Below are 21,208 nucleotides of genomic sequence, written 5' to 3' on the forward strand. Positions count from 1 at the left end.
ATGCTGCCAAACATACCCTCGTAAAACTGACCATCCTACCAATCCTCGACTTCGGCGATGTCATTTACAAAATAGCCTCCAATACCCTACTCAACAAGCTGGATGCAGTCTATCACAGTGCCATCCGTTTTGTCACCAAAGCCCCATATACAACCCACCACTGCGACCTGTATGCTCTCGTTGGCTGGCCTTCACTTCATAATCGTCGCCAAACACATTGGCTCCAGGTCATCTACAAGACCCTGCTAGGTAAAGTCCCCCCTTATCTCCGCTCACTGGTCACCATAGCAGCACCCACCTGTAGCACGCGCTCCAGCAGGTATATCTCTCTGGTCACCCCTAAAGCCAACTCCTCCTTTGGTCGTCTCTCCTTCCAGTTCTCTGCTGCCAATGACTGGAACGAACTACAAAAATCTCTGAAACTGGAAACACTTATCTCCCTCACTAGCTTTAAGCACCAGCTGTCAGAGCAGCTCACAGATCACTGCACCTGTACATAGCCCATCTATAATTTAGCCCAAACTACTACCTCTTCCCCTACTGTATTTATTTATTTTATTTATGTTGCTCCTTTGCACCATATTATTTATATTTGAACTTTGAACTTTCTTCAAACTACAAATCTACCATTCCAGTGTTTTTCTTGCTATACTTTATTTACTTTGCCACCATGGCATTTTTTTGCCTTTACCTCCCTTATCTCACATCATTTGCTCACATTGTATATAGTCTTATTTTTTTCTACTGTATTATTGACTGTATGTTGTTTACTCCATGTGTAACTCTGTGTTGTTGTATGTTGTCGAACTGCTTTGCTTTATCTTGGCCAGGTCGCAATTGTAAATGAGAACTTGTTCTCAACTTGCCTACCTGGTTAAATAAAGGTGAAATAAATAAATAAATAAATATGATATACACTGAGTTTACAAAACATTAGGAACTGCTCTTTCCATGACATAGACTGACCAGGTGAATCCAGGTGAAAGCTATGATCCCTTATTGATGTTACATGTTAAATCCAAGTCAATCAGTGTAGATCAAAGGGAGGAGACGGGTTAAATAATTACTTTAAGCCTTGAGACAATTGAGACATGGGTCTCAGAGGGTGAATGGGCAAGACATAAGATTTAAGTGTTTTTGAACGGGGTATGGTAGTAGGTGCCAGGCACAGTGGTTTGAGTGTGTCAAGAACTGCAACGCTGCTGGGTTTTTCACGCTCTACAGTTTCCTGTGTGTATTATGAATGGTCCCAAAGGACCCAATGGACATCCAGCCAACTTGACAGCTGTGGGAAGCATTGGAGTCGACATGAGCCAGCATCCCTGAGGGACGTTTTCGACACCTTGTAGTCCATGCCCTGACGAAATGAGGCTTTTCTGAGGGCAAAAGGGGGTGCAACTCATTAGGAAGGTGTTCTTAATGTTTTGTACACTCAGTGTACAATAAACCAACCTCATTTGCTATATGTTATGATTATGTTATTGAAATGTTAAATTCAACACTTTATTTAACTAGGCAAGTCAGTTAAGAACAAATTCTTATTTACAATGACGGCCTACACCGGCCAAACCCGGACGATGCAGTGCTAATTGTGCGTCGCCCTATGGGACTCCCAATCACAGCCGGTTGTGATACAGCCTGGAATCAAACCTTTGTGTCTGTAGTGACGCCTCAAACACTGAGATGCAGTGCCTTAGTACCATAATTGTTCCATTAACTCAGGTGATCTTAAATTCACCAATGTGAAATATAATAACACTTTTGGAGGCTGTAGTTTAGAAATTGTATTTCTGGCCGCGGCCGGATTCGAACTAGGGACCTTCGGGTCCACTCTTCCCCTTCCTCTAATACAAGAAAAAAGATTGTAAGAATTTTTTAGTTTACCATAATAAATAATGAATAATAAACTTATTTACTGTAAAAAGTCATTAGTTCTGCTAACTACATCTTTCTGTCGAATCCCACTGCTTAGAACCATTCGAGACACCCAGCTCAAAGAATGCCAGTGTTTAATACTTAAATGAATAACATCACCACCCATATAGTTATCTTTTTAAGTTCAAAATACTTCACTGTTTTGTGTTTCATTAACTTTTTGACACTAAATTGCATTGTGGACTATAAAGATTGAAGTTACTTGAACATGAATATTTTTTGAGTGAACATAAACATTTAGTGTCCCTTCTACTTCATTTATTTACCATTTATTACTCATTTTTGTCAAGTGTAATTAGTTTTCAATGGCCATGTCTAAATGTTTAACTTTGTTTTACGTATTTGACGATTTGTCATTTGAATCCACCTTAGCAGATACTCTTTAGCACAGTGCTCATTCCAGTAAGCTATAGGCATTACAGGATGCTGCATTAGCCTCTGTCATTAAGAGTGGTGCTAATGACTTTGTTGTTGGTGGGAATGGCTTGTCTCATTATTGAACATCAATTTGCTTGACGGTTTTGATATCCGTTCATCATGATCAATTACACCTCATAGCACAGCAAACTGCTTAATACTATTTTAGAAATATACTTTTCTTTCTTCGAACATGCATACAACATTGTGTAAAAGTATCATAAAGTGGAAACATTTTGAATTACTCGCAATACTCTAAAAACAGAGCCACGTGGCACTATTAAGTATTCATAACTAGAAAAAACATAATACTTTGATATCATCACAACACAGATAAATCAAGTGTTTTTTACTCAGATATCAATGTAAAGATGTAAAACAATACAATCAAGCAAGAACAACTTATTTAATAAATGTTAGATTTACTGTAAAATATTAAATAATCATTACTTGTAAAAACTCATTCATTTAGATCAGCAGAACAAAGATAAATAAAGTTAGATTTACTATATAACCTAATATTTGTTTTGTTAACAGTACTGAAAAACATTAAAAACATCTGAGTGAGTACCACTGAGAGACGTGCTCAAATTTGTTGGTACCCTTACAGCTCATTGAAATAATGCTTCATTCCTCCTGAAAAGTGATGAAATTAAAAGCTATTTTATCATGTATAGCTCATGACTTGGAGAGAAGCTTGATGTTACATAGCTCTACAACCATATGGGACACTGACTGAAGTTCACCTTGTCAGTAAACAATTTGCATGGCCAAATGAAGGCAGACCTGGCCTGATCAGAATGTTTAAAACATGCTACTAAGAGATGACATGAGAGACCTGCCGCCAGTATCACCATGACAAATGTGTAGATGAGGGGATGGCTGTTTGTTTTTATTGTGCTCAAGGAATCATGTTCCTTTTAATATTTATTCTATTTTGCTTTTCCGAAAAGTGTTGTGAACAGTTTGTAACGTTAAATTGCAAATAAGTTAACATTTTAGATGATCAACTTGAAATGTAGCAGATGAACAAATCATGTAAATACAGGACTTACTTGTAATATTATAGGACTTCATTGCACAGCCACTGTACTTATATGGTATGAATTTAACTTAAAAGTGTGTGTGTTTATGCCTGGATGCTGTTTTAGTGTTTGCCTCAACCATCCCTTCCACTGTGTTGCGACCGACTTTTTAAACTAAAGGATGTGTGTGTTGCTACAGAAAATGTGTGCACCAGCTGAGAACACCTTGCACATTGTCTTTGTATTCTTACCAGTGATACAATATATTTAATGTATTAGTATTTCTAGGTAAGACATTCATGTAAAATAAAATTATACATTATAATCTTTTTGTAAAAATCAATAAATAATGCACATTGACTCTTGATCTTTATAAACTAACCACTATTTTGTTCCTATTCAGTTTGATGTTTAATGTCCCCTTTCACACAGGTCCATCTCTCTCTTTCTTTCTCTCGTCCCCCTATCTCACACATACATTGTATCAAATGCAGAAATTAGAATACTGTCACATTTGAAAACATTTTAGTAAATATATTACAATTCATATAGCATGGCCTGTGCATGATTCATTATAAATAATTATACATGATAAATAGAATATACGCTACACATTTAATTAATAGTGTAATATCATATTTTGTCCAATAAAAGTGAATCTACAGACAAAACAATGGGCTGTACTCATTAAACTCAAGAAACACAAGCTTAGCTTAGCTATATGATCATTTTTCATTTCCAATCTAAGAATAAAGGAATCTAAAATGCTTTGTTAAATCGACTGCCACTAATTCTCCAAATTGAACAGTTGATTTCCATTTTACTCGAAGGAGACACCGCAGGAACTGCTCTCAAATTCACACTTCACCCCGCTAATGCTGTCCACGCTTGGCTGACTGTTAACTCTTTGGTGAGTGTGAGAAAAGGGGAAAGTCTCAGACCGGGACATCCTCCCTCTGCCCTGTGAGGAATCGGAGGAAGAGTTAATTACCAGTCTCATGAACTCAGGGGCGGTGAATCGCCGAAGTAATCTGGTCCCCAACCCGGTGAACCCCGGTGGACGGACAGGAATCTTCTCCGGCTCCATCTCTTCTCTGTAGAAGAGGAGTTTGTTGAGTCGTCCGTTCGGAGGGAGAATGCCGCACTTCTGACTCCCTCTCCAGCTTGATTGAGCGATGTCATTATTTTCATCTTTTGGCACCCTGGTGGAATCCTCGGGCGGGCTCAGAGATTGACTTTTGCCGTTTAAAAGTGCTTTTTGCGCAGTGACAGTTTTGTCAGCATCGTTTGTCATCTCACAGTTGCTCTCTTGATATTCAGTCTTGACTATCAGGGATCTTTCGTCCTGCAGCGAGGCTCTCTTTAATTTCCTGGCTAATAGGCTCATGTCACGCACATCCCCATGATAGGACTGCTTTCTGCTGCTCAGCAGGTCCAGGTTAAATGACTTTGCTTTGCCCCAGACTGAAATACTATCTGGCACCTCCTGTTTCAATCGTTCGTTTCTGCTGACATCTTTCTGGCTTGGCTCTGGGCAATGGCTCATTGTTTTAACCCCCCTTATGTGCCTTAGCTTACAGTTCTGTGACTGTATCTGTTTGGCTGGGAATATGTCATCCCGTTCTTCTTCTGACTGGCCCCTCTCTAGGCATTTGCCGTTTCTCTCAAAGGACTTATTCTGGCATTTGATGTGCGCCCACAGCTCGTTGCTGTCCCCGACCCTCAGCTGTTTCTGGAACACCTTAGGTAGCTGGTCTTCATCCGTGCTGTGGAACGGTTTAGAGAACCTCTCCAGAACCTGCCTGGGGAGCTTGTTTGGTTGCCTCCGCTCGGTCCCTGCCTCTTTCCCGATCCTGACCTCCCCTAGTTGGTCATCTGACATCACCCCCCTCCTCCCAGAGTTTAGGGCCTGGACACACTGGTCGTGCCCAAAGAAGTTAGCCACCTGGATGGCAGAGTGGCCAGCGTGGTTGGTATGGTCTAGCCTCATGCCCATTCTTTTGAAAGACCTGACCAGGAACTCCAGCACGTGGCTGTGGCCGGTGTAGGCTGCGTACATCAGTGCGCTGTTCCCCCAGGCGTCAGACACATCAGGGTTGGCGTTGAACTGCACCAGAAGTTTGACCACGTCCAGGTGGCCCAGCTCACAGGCAAGGCTCAAGGACGTGCGCCCGTACTCGTCCTGGCAGTTCACGTCAGCCTCTTTCTCCAGCAGCAGACAGGTAAACTTGGCCCTGGCCACGGGGTCCTGCAGGCATACGGCAAACATCAGAGGGGTGCGGCCGTTCTCTGTCTTGGAGTTGATGATGCGGTTGTCCAGCGCGTCCAGGACAAAGCGTGCTAGGTGCACTTTGCCACCGTGCATGGCATCCAGGAAGGTCTTTGTGCCAGAGCTCTGGCGCAGATCCTTAGGTCTCATCATACTTAACAGTAAATTCTGGAGGTGAGCCTCAGACTGTGTTCTGAGGAAGAGAGAGTGAATCAGGACCCTGTTTGTGTTGACAGTGTGTGTATTTACCTCAGTGTGAGCCTCAGTGAGGAGCTGCCGGCGTTTTTATACCTCTCTCTCGACACGCCCTCCCCACGTTGCCAGGGAAACAGCCATCTGAGGACCATTGTGCTGCTGCAACCTCCATTCAGAATAACCTGCCTCCGCCAGAAGAAAACATATGCTATTTCAACTGAATAATTACTCAAGGAGAAAAACATGACCAGTGTTTTTCATGTGTGCCAGGTAAAAGTGGCTGCAAAAGAGGTGCTTAAATCAGTCTCTTTTTTTCCCCAGGTTACCATTCTTTCACACGACAACTCTAATTAACTTTACCAGACTCTCTCACATGGATGAAAATAGAGAGCTTGGAGTCTCCATTTATATCCTTTGTTGCTAAAGGTCAGCCAATGCTGCATGTTATGAAAGTTATAGTGTATCATATAATGACTCGTACATATGCATCTTCTCTTCCCAAAAGGTTTCAGAGGAGAATAGAGTATAGTCCGGTTAGAAGCACTGATTTATTAATAGACAGAACATTTGCTTTTTAAGTCGGAATGGGAACACCGCCCTACCACTAAAACACCGCCCTACCACTTAAATACCGCCCTACCACTAAAACACCACTAAAACACCTCCCTACCACTAAAACACCGTCCTACCACTAAAACACCTCCCTACCACTAAAACACCGTCCTACCACTAAAACACCACTAAAACACCTCCCTACCACTAAAACACCATCCTACCACTAAAACACCACTAAAACACCTCCCTACCACTAAAACACCATCCTACCACTAAAACACCGTCCTACCACTAAAACACCTCCCTACCACTAAAATACCGCCCTACCACTAAAACACCACTAAAACACCTCCCTACCACTAAAACACCACTAAAACACCTCCCTACCACTAAAACACCTCCCTACCACTAAAACACCACTAAAACACCTCCCTACCACTAAAACACCGTCCTACCACTAAAACACCTCCCTACCACTAAAACACCGTCCTACCACTAAAACACCTCCCTACCACTAAAACACCGTCCTACCACTAAAACACCACTAAAACACCTCCCTACCACTAAAACACCATCCTACCACTAAAACACCTCCATACCACTAAAACACCGTCCTACCACTAAAACACCTCCCTACCACTAAAACACCGCCCTACCACTAAAACACCACTAAAACACCTCCCTACCACTAAAACACCTCCCTACCACTAAAACACCGCCCTACCACTAAAACACCACTAAAACACCTCCCTACCACTAAAACACCGCACTACCACTAAAACACCTCCCTACCACTAAAACACTGCCCTACCACTAAAATACCGCCCTACCACTAAAATATCGCCCTACCACAAAAACACCACTAAAACACCTCCCTACCACAAAAACACCGCCCTACCACTAAAACACCGCTCTACCACTAAAACACCGCTCTACCACTAAAACACCTCCCTACCACTAAAACACCGCTCTACCACTAAAACACCGCTCTACCACTAAAACACCGCTCTACCACTAAAACACCGCTCTACCACTAAAACACCGCCCTACCACTTGAACACTGCTTAATACAGTGCCAATAAATGGAGGTATTGTTTACGTACTGTAGCAACTCCCCTCTACTCCCCGTTCCAGGAAACCTGGCCCTCACTGCCTTTGATCACTTTGATCTCTGTAATCAGTGACAAGAACTCTGTTTGTAGGACATCTATTATTTTTCTACTTAACCTGCTCCATGCTGTGATACTAATAATATCCATGTCCTGTCCACGTGTCAGGAGAGAGATTTCTGAACATAGCAACCTTGGTAGTATAGTATTGAGGATAATGTTTTTTTCATGCCCTCTTTGTCCTTTTGAAGTGTTTTGCAACCAACTGTTTTATATATCACTGTTATTTCTTTTTCTTCATATGATGGGTGATTATGCAACTTCGGGCACTTTGGCCGTGGAAACTTTCAGAAATGAAAACTTATTCAAACACCATTTTACCAGTATTGTACTTGTCTTTGATTTGTCTAGAAACTGTATCTGATAATGGCTGCGATCGTACTATTCAAGAATTTATATATTTTTGTCATTTTTCCCAGACAGCCATAGACAAATGTCATTTCCATCACGTCATTAAACATCCATTTTAGTTGAAAATGAAATATCATACAATTGATTTATAACGGATTTCTTATACATTTGTACATGAACTTGTATTGAATATTATTTTAAGTGATTTTTAAGGTTTTCCTAATATTAATAATTCAACACGACGCCTGAATGCATAAACTTGCCTTGCTGACAGCTGAAAACATTTATTTATCATGAAAAATAAGATGTTTCCACCCAACCTTTTTGTGAGATTATGATAACAACCATATGATTTCCATATCTAAAACAAATAAATGTATGTAAATTATACATAATATACTCATTTACCTAAAAAATATGGGTTGTGATAGAAATTACAAGGTGTGGTGGAAATGACATCTATGTAAACAAAAAAACTTATGAAAACAATATTTTATTGCAAACATTTTGAACAACAACCATTGTTAAACATTTCATTAATATAAGACAAAGATTCCAAAACACTGGAACTAGCACTTGAGAACAATGTGTTACAGATGCTACAAATAGAAATTCTAGCACATATATAGAGGGAAGAGTTAATTGAGAGCTACACATGTTTTATTTAATGTATGATTTTATACCCTGCTTTGTATGTACTGTATCGTGAGTTTCCAAGTGTATCTAAGGCTTAGAAAGAGAGCTAAGTTGCTCCCAGACCAAGGCATCCAGCTCCATGCGCCTTTTGGTCACTGGATGGGGCTCAGGGACTAGTCCAAGCATATGCTGTGGTCTGTACCGTATGATGTCGTCTCTCATTGGCCAAAAAAAGCACCACTCTCTGCGTGAATGTCTTGCACGATACCAGGGTAAATGTCCTGATCATACTCCACACCACTTTCCGATCAATGCTTCACATCTTCAATGTGCTGGACGGTGCTTTGAGATGAGTTGAATTTTCCATCTTGGTCCACCTTTTCTTTTACTGTCAAATGTACAGGGAACTTCTCCATGTTTCCCTCTTTGTTTTTCTTCTCTCTCTCTCTTCAGCTTTGTTTTTCCACTCAAACCACCATGTCTGCTCACCAGCATCAAAGGTAGATGTTTTAAGCTCTTTTGCTTGGCAAAGGGAGCACTCTCTATACATGCACTCTTTCTTCAGGTTCTCACAGCACAAAGACTCAATAACTTTCTCAATGTTGCTGCAGCTGATCACTTTGTGATGCTGTAGTTTGTCCGCCATGAACTGGAGGTTGGCGTGGGTTTTGCAGAGACGTGTCCCTATCCTGGACTGTTTGCTTGACAAGCCAAAAAGGACGTCTTTTGCAGAATTCACAGTAGGAAATTTGAATTTCTGAATATTCCCTCTTAAACTTTTGATAAAGGTTCTGAATTGTGCCATTCAAGAAGCGCTTTTGCTTTTTTTTCTTGTTCCTCATTAGTGTGTCCTTTTTCCCTGTTGTTGTTCTGCTGTTGTCATCACGTTCATAGAATCTAGTGATTTTCTCTTCTGTGGCAGTGCTAATTCTGTTACACTGATTTTTCCTGGAGTATTGAAGACTTGATGGCCTGTTTTCATTTGCCCTCATTGCTTTTGCTGAAAATCCAAATTCTCTGTTTGCGGCTTTGACCAGGCCATACTTTCTCAGGATGTTGCCTCTGAGCATTTTTTAAGCCACTTGTTTGTCCTTGGCACTGCACATTTTTTTATACTTTTGTTTTAACTCTGCAATGACGGCATTTTGAAACAACAAAATCCTTCTCACGTTCTTCGGAGTTCCCTTCATTTGCTGTTTTGTCTTTGTCTTTGGGGAATCTTGTCTCTTCATTTTGTTCATCAGTCGATCATACCTTTTTTTGTATTTCTCAGCTTTCCGTAAAGCATTATCAAGTTTGACATTTGTCATACTAAGATCTCTGTATGCTTTTGTCTGACCTCTTCCAACCTTTTTCCTTCCAGCAAGTATTCGACTTCTCATTCATGTTGCAGACGATGAGGAAGGGGTATCAGGGTGTGCATCAGGGGCAGGTAAGTTAGGATCAGGTATGTTAGGGGGAGGTATGAAGGCCTCATGTTCTGGCTGCAAGTTATCTGGTGACTGAGGTGGTGTGTTGCCTGATAGGTAGGTCTCCATCTGGTGACTGAGGTGGTGTGTTGCCTGATAGGTAGGTCTCCATCTGGTGACTGAGGTGGTGTGTTGCCTGATAGATAGGTCTCCATCTGGTGACTGAGGTGTTGTGTTGCCTGATAGGTCGGTCTCCATCTGGTGACTGAGGTGGTGTGGTGCCTGATAGGTAGGTCTCCATCTGGTGACTGAGGTGTTGTGTTGCCTGAGAGGTAGGTCTCCATCTGGTGACTGAGGTGGTGTGTTGCCTGATAGGTAGGTCTCCATCTGGTGACTGAGGTGGTGTGTTGCCTGATAGATAGGTCTCCATCTGGTGACTGAGGTGTTGTGTTGCCTGATAGGTAGGTCTCCATCTGGTGACTGAGGTGGTGTGTTGCCTGATAGATAGGTCTCCATCTGGTGACTGAGGTGGTGTGTTGCCTGATAGATAGGTCTCCATCTGGTGACTGAGGTGGTGTGTTGCCTGATAGGTAGGTCTCCATCTGGTGACTGAGGTGGTGTGGTGCCTGATAGGTAGGTCTCCATCTGGTGACTGAGGTGGTGTGGTGCCTGATAGGTAGGTCTCCATGTGGTGACTGAGGTGGTGTGGTGCCTGATAGGTAGGTCTCCATCTGGTGACTGAGGTGGTGTGTTGCCTGATAGATAGGTCTCCATCTGGTGACTGAGGTGTTGTGTTGCCTGATAGGTAGGTCTCCATCTGGTGACTGAGGTGGTGTGTTGCCTGATAGGTAGGTCTCCATCTGGTGACTGAGGTGGTGTGTTGCCTGATAGGTAGGTCTCCATCTGGTGACTGAGGTGGTGTGGTGCCTGATAGGTAGGTCTCCATCTGGTGACTGAGGTGGTGTGTTGCCTGATAGGTAGGTCTCCATCTGGTGACTGAGGTGGCGTGTTGCCTGATAGGTAGGTCTCCATTTCAACTGTTCTCTTTAAAGTCTGTCTTCTATTCCGTTGGTTACATTTCCATTGCCTTCTCTTGTTTCTTTGTTCTCGCTTTGTAAGCTCAGAGAGATTTCACTTCTCCCTTCTCTTTTTTCTTCCAGTATCTCTCCCTGTCTTTTTGCAGATGTTCCTGGTATCATATAGGATCATTTTTTATTTTGTTTCTATATGTCTCTGACCTCTGTGCTGTTTTATGTGGCATCTTCTAAATAAATAATAAAGACAAATACTACTTTGTTTGAAATTAATTTAAAACCTGACTAAATAAGCATAAAGTTAAAAAACGTAAAGATAAAAAACGAATAAGATAATGGATTTGCGTCATTTCCACCACTTTCTGTCATTTCCACCACTTTCTGTCATTTCCACCACACTTAAGATTGTGATGGAAATGACATTTCTACAGTTTCTGGAGAAAATTGACAGACTGCTTAGCATGCTTTGATTAGAATTACAGCTAGCATATTATTTACACTAAATACATAAAATATAAAAAAATATATAAAGTTCTTCCACAAATTAAAGAAATTATAGCCTGTTTGGAAATGATTGACAATTAAAATATTCTCTAAACAAGCAATATTTACCTCAATATTTCTTCCATTTCTGGACATCACATCTGGAACAATTGTCCACTGCAGCCATGTGCTTCAGTGTCACAATATGTGTCCATGGTAACTAAATTAACATTCTCTTGAAAAAACTTTATTAATGAGGAATTTGTCCTCAGTGGTGGAAATGACACCACTCCCAAAGGACAGGTATATTTTGTGTAAAAAACAATATAAAGGGCATACTCACAATAAATATTGATATAGATTTTATTTAATTGACTCTTTCTGAAGTACATAACATTATATAATGTGTAATTATTAATGTTTTCTCATAGAAAAACATAGTAGAAGCTTAAAAGTCTGGGTCAGGGACAAGGGCAAAATAGTGAAATTGAGGTATAAAATGCATCTGAAAAGTATCTAAAATACTTGATAGAGAGGTGTTTTAAAAAGTATGGGGTGATTCCAGTGTGAACTTAACATACAAATATTTGTATTTGTTTTATTTTTGATAAAATCCCCCAAATTGACCCGAGGACATGGACGTGCCCGTAGTTGCAGAATCACCATTTGATTCATTTGATGGTGTTGTTCCAAAAACATTATTCATGTTCCCCTCAGAAACCCCTTTTAAGTTGATTGTTTCAGGTTCAACAGAATTGACCTGTGGGAGCGCAGGAGCCAGGCTCCTGGAAGAGGAGATTTGGAGGAGAGGATGGGGATGGACCCTCCCAAAAATGTGCCCACTGATTTAGCCAACCACCAGCAGTATAACATGTACCTAACACATTAACACAACTTATCTTGAATTATAGAAAGCAGCCATCTCCTCCATGCCTTTTGATCATTTTAATTAGGTTTTAATTGCTCAAATAAAAAACAGCAGGAGCAACCCCAGACCCAGATAGTGCAGGTGAGAGAAGCAGCACTTCCTTACTGTCAACATGTCTCTTCATCAAAACCCACAGCACATCTCTGATGAGCCAGCTCCATGATCTCACCATTACATGTACGATTCCCATTCAGATAAATTTGATCAGAGGCAATGTAACACAAATAGGACTGAAACTTACTCATGCAGTGACTGATGTAATTTTCTGACAGTAAGAGCTGGTTATATATTATATCATTGTAGTGCAGGTATGTAATAATCTAGTCTTAGCAAAAACCTCAATAAATGTTTTAATAATGCCATGAGATAGTCGTTCTACATTCAACCCTCTTGATTTCAAGGATACATTTCCCCCCTGTCAACCCTCAATAACCGATCCCAAGTTGCGGTGGGTGGGTAAAATCACTGAGGAAGCCAAGCCAAGCCACTAAAAAATCCATATTACAACCTATGTTGTACAAAAAAGTAGCAAAAAATAAATGCATGAAATGAAAATGAAATGTATGTATAAACAACTGTAAGTCGCTCTGGATAAGAGCGTCTGCTAAATGACTAAACTGTAAACTGTATATTTTAGTTGTTTGCTCCATTCGTTCATACTCCACTGTGATATACAATAAGGCCATGACAACAAAAAGACAACACTCATACAGTGGCAGAATAAATTCAACTACACATGCGTTTGTTTCATGACAAAACCGAAGAGCAGCATCTGTCCGGTGAAATCCACAAAGCAAATATTGCATGTAACAAACAGTTATTTCACCTGCAGCATGGTCAAGCAAGTTAATGTTTTCCACAGTTTACTAAACTACAACAACTGATTTAGAACCACAGAGTTACCGCAAGTCACAGGAGCACTGCCTCCGCTGTTCCAGCACCATTTCAACTTAAACGTTTAAACATCTTCAAATCAACAAGGCTATATATGCTTAGTTTAATACACTGAAAAAATAAATTAAAGATACCAAAAACAATTTAGTCCAATCAATGTTGCTAAATATCATGTGGCTGTCCATGGTACTAATTTCTGTATGTGTGTGTGTGTGTGTGCATAAAACTTTTGTTTTACTCACCCTACTTGTAGACTAGTTGAAAGCGAATGCCATTCTCATCTCTTTCATGTTGGCAAAACGGTCTATGGCTCTGTCATACAATACACTTTTCGTTTTTTGTTGTTGTCATAGACTACCTAGCTAAAATGCTTGCTAGCCTAACTTCCTCGCATGGGCAACAATGAACCACAGAACCAGCTGAGTTAGCTAGCAAGTTAATGTGAGTCTACTAGGCTACATCTAGGTTACATATTGAACTTCAATCGTCTCAGGCCAGTGGCACAACATATTCATTTATGGTTAGAATAGAATTGCCATCATAATTATTGGCCTGTACAGAGAACTAAGTCAAAACCACAAGTCCAAATCCCCATCTCCATCCATGGCTTAGGAAAGGGCCAATTTATCAATTTAGCTAGCCACTGCAGGAGATCAACACAAGCAGACCAAGAAACAGACACCTCTTTCTGAAAGGGATGTTTTGCTAAGGAAGTGATTTGATTGGCCTGAAGCCAAATCCAAACTGGCATCCTTTGGAGGGTGTTTTGCTGCACCGGGACAACCCACAGTTGAGCTCAGCTCAACACTGATTGGCTAATTATGTTATAAAAACATTTATCAAGGGAGGCCAAATGCTTGCTGGCATCAATCAATCAAATGTTACGGCGGCAACATGTCATACTATTTTGGTCCAGACAGCATCAGATACATGAGCTACACATACTGAGACAGAGGGACGCTGTTTCCCTCGCTCGGATGATTTCTCCGTTGAGATTCAGCCACTTGCGAATTTACAGAAAATTAGGAAAACACAGAGAGAGAAACGAATGAGAAAGGATTTTATCGTTTAAAAACATGTATTGGTCAAATATTTGGGGAAGCCTGACTTCCCTTGGCTTCCATGAATGTGCCTACACGCCACTGAACTCAACTCCAGAGGATCTGGATCTTCTTTTCCAAAGCTCAGACTGAGTGGTGTGTCCTTAGGGACATCTGATGTATTGCCTTAGCTACAGGATAGCCAGTGTCTCCGCTTCTCTCCACCATCCTACTTTAATTACTGCTAACGCACGCTCTCCATAGCAATGAGCCAGTGTGTTTATGATGCAGCCTCTGTCTCCTCCAATGGTGATAAGACCTTAATCAGGTTAATGTGATTCAGCAGATTCTGTTAACTAAGCAAACATAATAACCTGATCCCAGGATGCTGAATTAGGTCAGATCACTTTCTCACAACCGCAGCACGGTAATATAATAATCACCACATCTCAGACCATGTCAGCACAGCAGCGTATTAAATAGCATACAAACTACTCATTAACAAGAGTTTTTATCTCAGCAGATATAGCTAGTTTAGCTTATTCCATCTTGTAGATATATAACTAAGGGGAAAGTTGCAGAGTGCTTGATAAAAATGGTGCTCTCCATGTGTCCCCTTATCTGGTATTCCAGTGGATCGCATGCAGCTGTCGGCGGCTATTTCAGAGCTGGGTTCCTCCAGAAATAGACGAGCTCTCAGGCTAAACTTAATCCTCGCAGCGAGTCTGTAGGCTGTGTTTGAGTTATTGAGTTGGCTCCCACAACTCCAGATAATCTGTGCTTGTTAATATTTCCAGCTGTGCCTTTTGGGGAGTATAATATTATAAATATATTTTAGGATGTATGATCTTATACAGAAATAGCACAGGATATGTGGGTGGAATGTCATTCTATATGTACATACTTTTCATACATTTTCATACATTTTCCTAGGTTTTGACAAAAAGTGCAGAATAAAAATATGAATTCCAGACTGTGTCATTGAATATGTTCAGAGGTGACAAAAATGCACAGGGCAATTATATTTGTCATTAAATACACTATATATTCCATTCAGATAATAGAATGAAAGGGATTGTTTAAATATGAAGAGTCTGAATGAGCAGGACCCATGAGGCTGACTAATTGAACAGATGAATACGGAGAAAGCAGAGATGCCACGATAAATACTCTATCTCCCCTTCCCTATTCACTCTCACCCAGCTGCAGCCCCCTAGAATAGCTTATCAGATATTAAGGCTCACGTAAAGCCATTGTGTTAACAGTCATAATGACTGAATTAGCCTCTAGGGAGAGGACACTTCTCGGATACTGAATCAACAAGTCTCTTTAGGCACAGCAGAGAAATGTTTTAGAAACTTGTGGATGGCAAAGAATCCAAACATTACTCCTATGATTAAAAAATCGAATTAGAAATCATGAACAGGAATTAGTCTGGGACCTGATTTTGCGAGACCCATTAATTCTATCTGTAAATGCCTCCTAACTGTTGTCAAAAAGCACACAGCCCATTTTATCTTGTTTCATCTTGTCCGTCCTAATTGGAGCACACCTGAGGATGCCTGCCTGGGTCTGGGATTACCCAGAACACACTGAGGAAAACAGGATGCATCTCCTTCACTATCATTAATCTGCTTCTCCCTCGACGACTTCCCAACAAAACAAAAAAACAAAAAAACAATAACGAAGGGCCCTCCATATTAATTGGCCAAGCTTTTATATTCTGATATAGTACAGTATTACCTCCCTGGGATGCTAATGTTGCACCATTATTTAACACGTTATCAATGTGTCAGTCAACAACATCAGATTATACACTATTTTATACATCAGTGTGGACAGGACAGAACACCAGTCCATACACTTTATGTGCACAGATCCCTGTGTCGCCCTGTTTTTCCACTGTTACTTAGTGTGTGTTCGTAAATCACTCTGGAGTGCCAGAGTGAGCTCAGAGTGCGCTCTGGGCGTTCGTAAATTCAGACCATTGTCAGATTATCAGTTCTTAAATTCAGAGAGTTTCTCTTTCGGAGAGACTGGACGATCTGGCTGAGGAGTAGGGTTAATCGAGCATTCTGACCTCACATCGGCAGTTGTAAGGGGTGCGTACTGGCGGCAGAGAAGTCAGACGCAGGAGAACAAAACTGTGTTTCCAAACGGCGCAGTTCAATAACAAACAAACTCACCGGAAAACAGAACAATCAAATAATGGGTACATAACCCGACGCACACCAGGACAGACGTGCACAAGCACTTACAATAAACAATCACCGACAAGGACATGAGGGGGAACAGAGGGTTAAATACACAACATGTAATTGATGGGATTGGAACCAGGTGTGATGGTAGACAAGACAAAACCAATGGAAAATGAAAAGAGGATCAGCAATGGCTAGAAGGTCGGTGACTTCGACTGCCGAACGCCTCCCGAACAAAGAGAGGGACCAAATTCGGCAGAAGTCGTGACAGCAGTGAAGCACCCCAGCTAACTGGCTAACGCTTGCTAGCTACTGAGAGATGGTTAGGCTGTTTTCATGTTATCCAGAGCGTTGGTGACTGTAACTGTGCTGCTGGCTGTAACGTTCGTCGTTATAGAGGGACCAAGGCGCAGCGGAGGTTTGGTTCATCATCATTTTTATTAGAACGGTGAACCAGCAAAACAATAAACGATACCACGAACGAACAGCTTCACAGGCTACGAATAGCAATGCAAATACAATTCCCCACGAACAGCGTGGGGGAAAATGAACTTAAATGAGATCCCAATCAGAGACAACTAGCGACAGCTGTCTCTGATTGGGAAGACAGAAACCAACATAGAAATACTCCCCAATAGAGCCAACACAAGGCTCCAACGCAAAACAGAAAACAAACACAGGAAAACCACCCAACATAAACCACCCTGACCCAAAACACCCGAGTTCACCCGGTCAGGGCGTGACAGTACCCCCCCCTCAACGGTGCGTACTCCCGGCGCACCAAACTTAAGTCTATTAGGGGGGGGGAATCCGGGTGGGCGCCTCACCCTCGGTGGAGGCTCTGGCCCCGGGCGTGTTCTCTCCCCCGCCTCCACCTTAGCCCTACCCCTCTGGCCCGGACTGGACCACTGTGGAGCGGCATGCCCAGGCTCTGGAGCGGAGCCGTCGCCCGGAACAGGATTGGGCACCGGTGGACCGGACCCGGGCCGTGCCGGACTGGGAACACGCACCACTGGTTTGGTGCGGGCAGCAGGGACGGGCCGGACAGGACTGGGGACACGCACCACTGACTTGGTGCGGGGAGCAGGGACGGGCCGGACAGGACTGGGGACACGCACCATTAACCTGGTGCGGGGAGCAGGAACGGGCCGGACAGGACTGGGAACACGCACCTCTGACTTGGTGCGGGGAGCAGGAACGGGCCGGACAGGACTGGGGACACGCACCACTAACCTGGTGCGGGGAGCAGGAACGGGCCGGACAGGACTGGGGACACGCACCACTAACCTGGTGCGGGGAGCAGGGACGGGCCGGACAGGACTGGGGACACGCACCACTGACTTGGTGCGGGGAGCAGGGACGGGCCGGACAGGACTGGGGACACGCACCACTAACCTGGTGCGGGGAGCAGGAACGGGCCGGACAGGACTGGGGACACGCACCACTAACCTGGTGCGGGGAGCAGGAACGGGCCGGACAGGACTGGGGACACGCACCACTAACCTGGTGCGGGGAGCAGGAACGGGCCGGACAGGACTGGGGACACGCACCACTAACCTGGTGCGGGGAGCAGGGACGGGCCGGACAGGACTGGGGACACGCACCACTGACTTGGTGCGGGGAGCAGGGACGGGCCGGACAGGACTGGGAACACGCACCTCTGACTTGGTGCGGGGAGCAGGAACGGGCCGGACAGGACTGGGGACACGCACCACTAACCTGGTGCGGGGAGCAGGAACGGGCCGGACAGGACTGGGGACACGCACCACTAACCTGGTGCGGGGAGCAGGGACGGGCCAGACAGGACTGTGAACACGTACTGGTGCCCTGAAGCGTGGAGCCGGTTTAGCCACTCGTCCTGGCTGGATGCCCATCCTAGCACGGCATGTGCTGGGCATGTCCACCGGACGTACCGGGCTGTGCGGGCGCACTGGCGACACACCGCGCAACTCCGCTTCCCGTGGCCTGGAGCGGGGAGCAGGGACGGGCCGGACAGGACTGTGGACACGCACCGTGGGCTTGGTGCGGGGAGCAGGGACGGGCCAGACAGGACTGTGAACACGTATAGGTGACCTGTAGCGTGGAGCTGGTTTAGCCACTCGTCCCGGCTGGATTCCCATCTTAGCACGGCATGTGCTGGGTCTGTCCACCGGACGCACTGGGCTGTGCGGGCGCACTGGCGACACAGCGCGCAACTCCGCATACCAGGGCTCCTCCTCCAGATCTTCCCTCTGCAGGTCCTCAATCAACTGCCTCATCCTCGTCTCTTCCTCCGCCGTCATCCCCCACGAGAGCAGTGGTCTGGGCTCTTCCTCTGCCCTACCGGACCACCCCATTAGCCCCCCCAAAAAATTTTCTTGGGGCTGTTTTCCGGGCCTCCTCGACCGCCGCCTGCGACTCCGTCTACCGGCTGGCTTTTCCTCCTCGACCTGGGAGTCCGTCCGCCAGGGTCCTTTCCCCGACATGATCTCCTCCCAGGTCCAGAACTCCTTTCCCTCGCGAGCCCATCTCTCGCGCTCCTTTTCCTCCCGCTGCTTGGTCCTGGTTCGGTGGGGAATTCTGTAACGTTCGTCGTTATAGAGGGACCAAGGCGCAGCGGAGGTTTGGTTCATCATCATTTTTATTAGAACGGTGAACCAGCAAAACAATAAACGATACCATGAACGAACAGCTTCACAGGCTACGAATAGCAATGCAAATACAATTCCCCACGAACAGCGTGGGGGAAAATGAACTTAAATGAGATCCCAATCAGAGACAACTAGCGACAGCTGTCTCTGATTGGGAAGACAGAAACCAACATAGAAATACTCCCCAATAGAGCCAACACAAGGCTCCAACGCAAAACAGAAAACAAACACAGGAAAACCACCCAACATAAACCACCCTGACCCAAAACACCCGAGTTCACCCGGTCAGGGCGTGACACTGGCAACAATTTAATTACGCTTTTTTGCCTGCGTTTACTGACACCGGCCATATTCAACGGTTGTTGAGCGTTTGTAAATTCATCAGTAATTCTGGGTTCTGGCACACAAACAGAGTGCTCTGAAATCAGAGTAGATAGCCAGAGGGAATTTATGAATACACCCATAATCAGCTGAACGCCACCTCTCTGGTTGGGGGGTGGAAGATAACTGACTGGGGCTCACTAGATTGATCTCTCAGTATGCAGCAGAGAGGTGTCTGCTCGAGTGTCTTGCTTTCCTCATCTTCTTCTTATTGCACTAATGCCCTTTGATTTGGTACAAGGACACGACAGCTTGGTTTCAGGGGAAGTTTTCACACACAGGAAGGAAGCAGCTGGCCTCCTGTCATAGGGCCGCTAATGTGCCTCTCTCTAAGGAGGCTCAGCGGAGGTCAGTGCTACCATTGGCAGCGCACAATAGAGAGAATGTCCTTTTCAACTGCACAGCCTCTCTTTGCTGAAAGGTTTTTCAAACTTTAAAGGGGCAATCAGCAGTTGCTACGTCAATTTTTGGACTCATAAATGAATGATATGTACCCATTGATTCTTGAAGAGTGTAACTAGCCTCATGAGTTAGTTTAACTGTCGTACTCCATCAGAACCCAAAATATAAACTTGTTTTACTCCAATGTAATGTTTAAGAAAACACTGTATAGCCTCAAAACATGGTTAGAACTATAATTTTGATATCCTGAATGGTCAGTCCTTGCATCCATACCTTTGTCTATGAATTTGTGAGGGATTACATTTCTCCATCCCCATCCCTCGGCTTTTTACCAAAACAGTGGCTGGGATTTCACTTTGCTTTTGTTTCTACTGCTACATTTAATCTCTAGCATTCAGTGTTCCCCTCACAAGAATAAAAGATAGAGACATTCAAAGTGCGTTGATGTTGTTGTTGAGAGTTGAATTTCAGTGAAGGAATCAAGGCCAGCACAGCGTTGACTGAGAGGACTACAGTATTACTGTGAGAGGAGTCTGGAGTCTGGCAGCATGCTGGCACCGGTCAATCATAGGGGCCTCAGCATGTTATTGACCATGAAGTTGGGCCCTTCAGAGTCACCACTCCCTCTGCTCTCCCATCTATTATCGCCTCCCTACCATGGCCAGATGGTAATTACAAGGCTGTGTCATCACCCTTTGGATTTAAGGAAGCTAATATCAGCTCTCCCTCTGAGGTGCTTTGGATCACCTGGAATTAGATAGCCAAATGCAATTTGTGCTCTGACTTTTTCCTGCATTCAGCGAGCGAAGGATAATAAAATTATTAAAAGTACATTCAGAATACCATTCCAGACAGTATTATGGTTTTGCTTGGATCCCACTCAATGGTCTCTGGCTTGATCAACAACATGTCTGGACATTCTTTTCCCTTTGTTCATGTGGCTCTAATCAAGCGTGATTTTATTCATGTCCCTAACCATTATTCAAATAACTGATTTCAAAGCAAATGATTGCCATAAAGGTGGGATTCTCAATGGAACATATTTTGTGGAAGATCGATTTGACACACCAACATTGTTCTAACAAGTCAGATCGATACAGTCTGCATTTATGTAGACACCAGGCTCTGTGCACCAGGAGCCACCTGTACCACATCATTGATCTATCATGTCTGGCTCTGATTGAAATTCACTGCCTGCCTTTGGATGCGCTCTGAGAAGGAGGCCCGCAGAGCCTCCTCTCCATCTCTCCCCCTTAC

Source organism: Salmo trutta, chromosome 25 (genome assembly GCF_901001165.1).
Source record: "Salmo trutta chromosome 25, fSalTru1.1, whole genome shotgun sequence".
Classification (NCBI taxonomy): Eukaryota; Metazoa; Chordata; class Actinopteri; order Salmoniformes; family Salmonidae; genus Salmo; species Salmo trutta.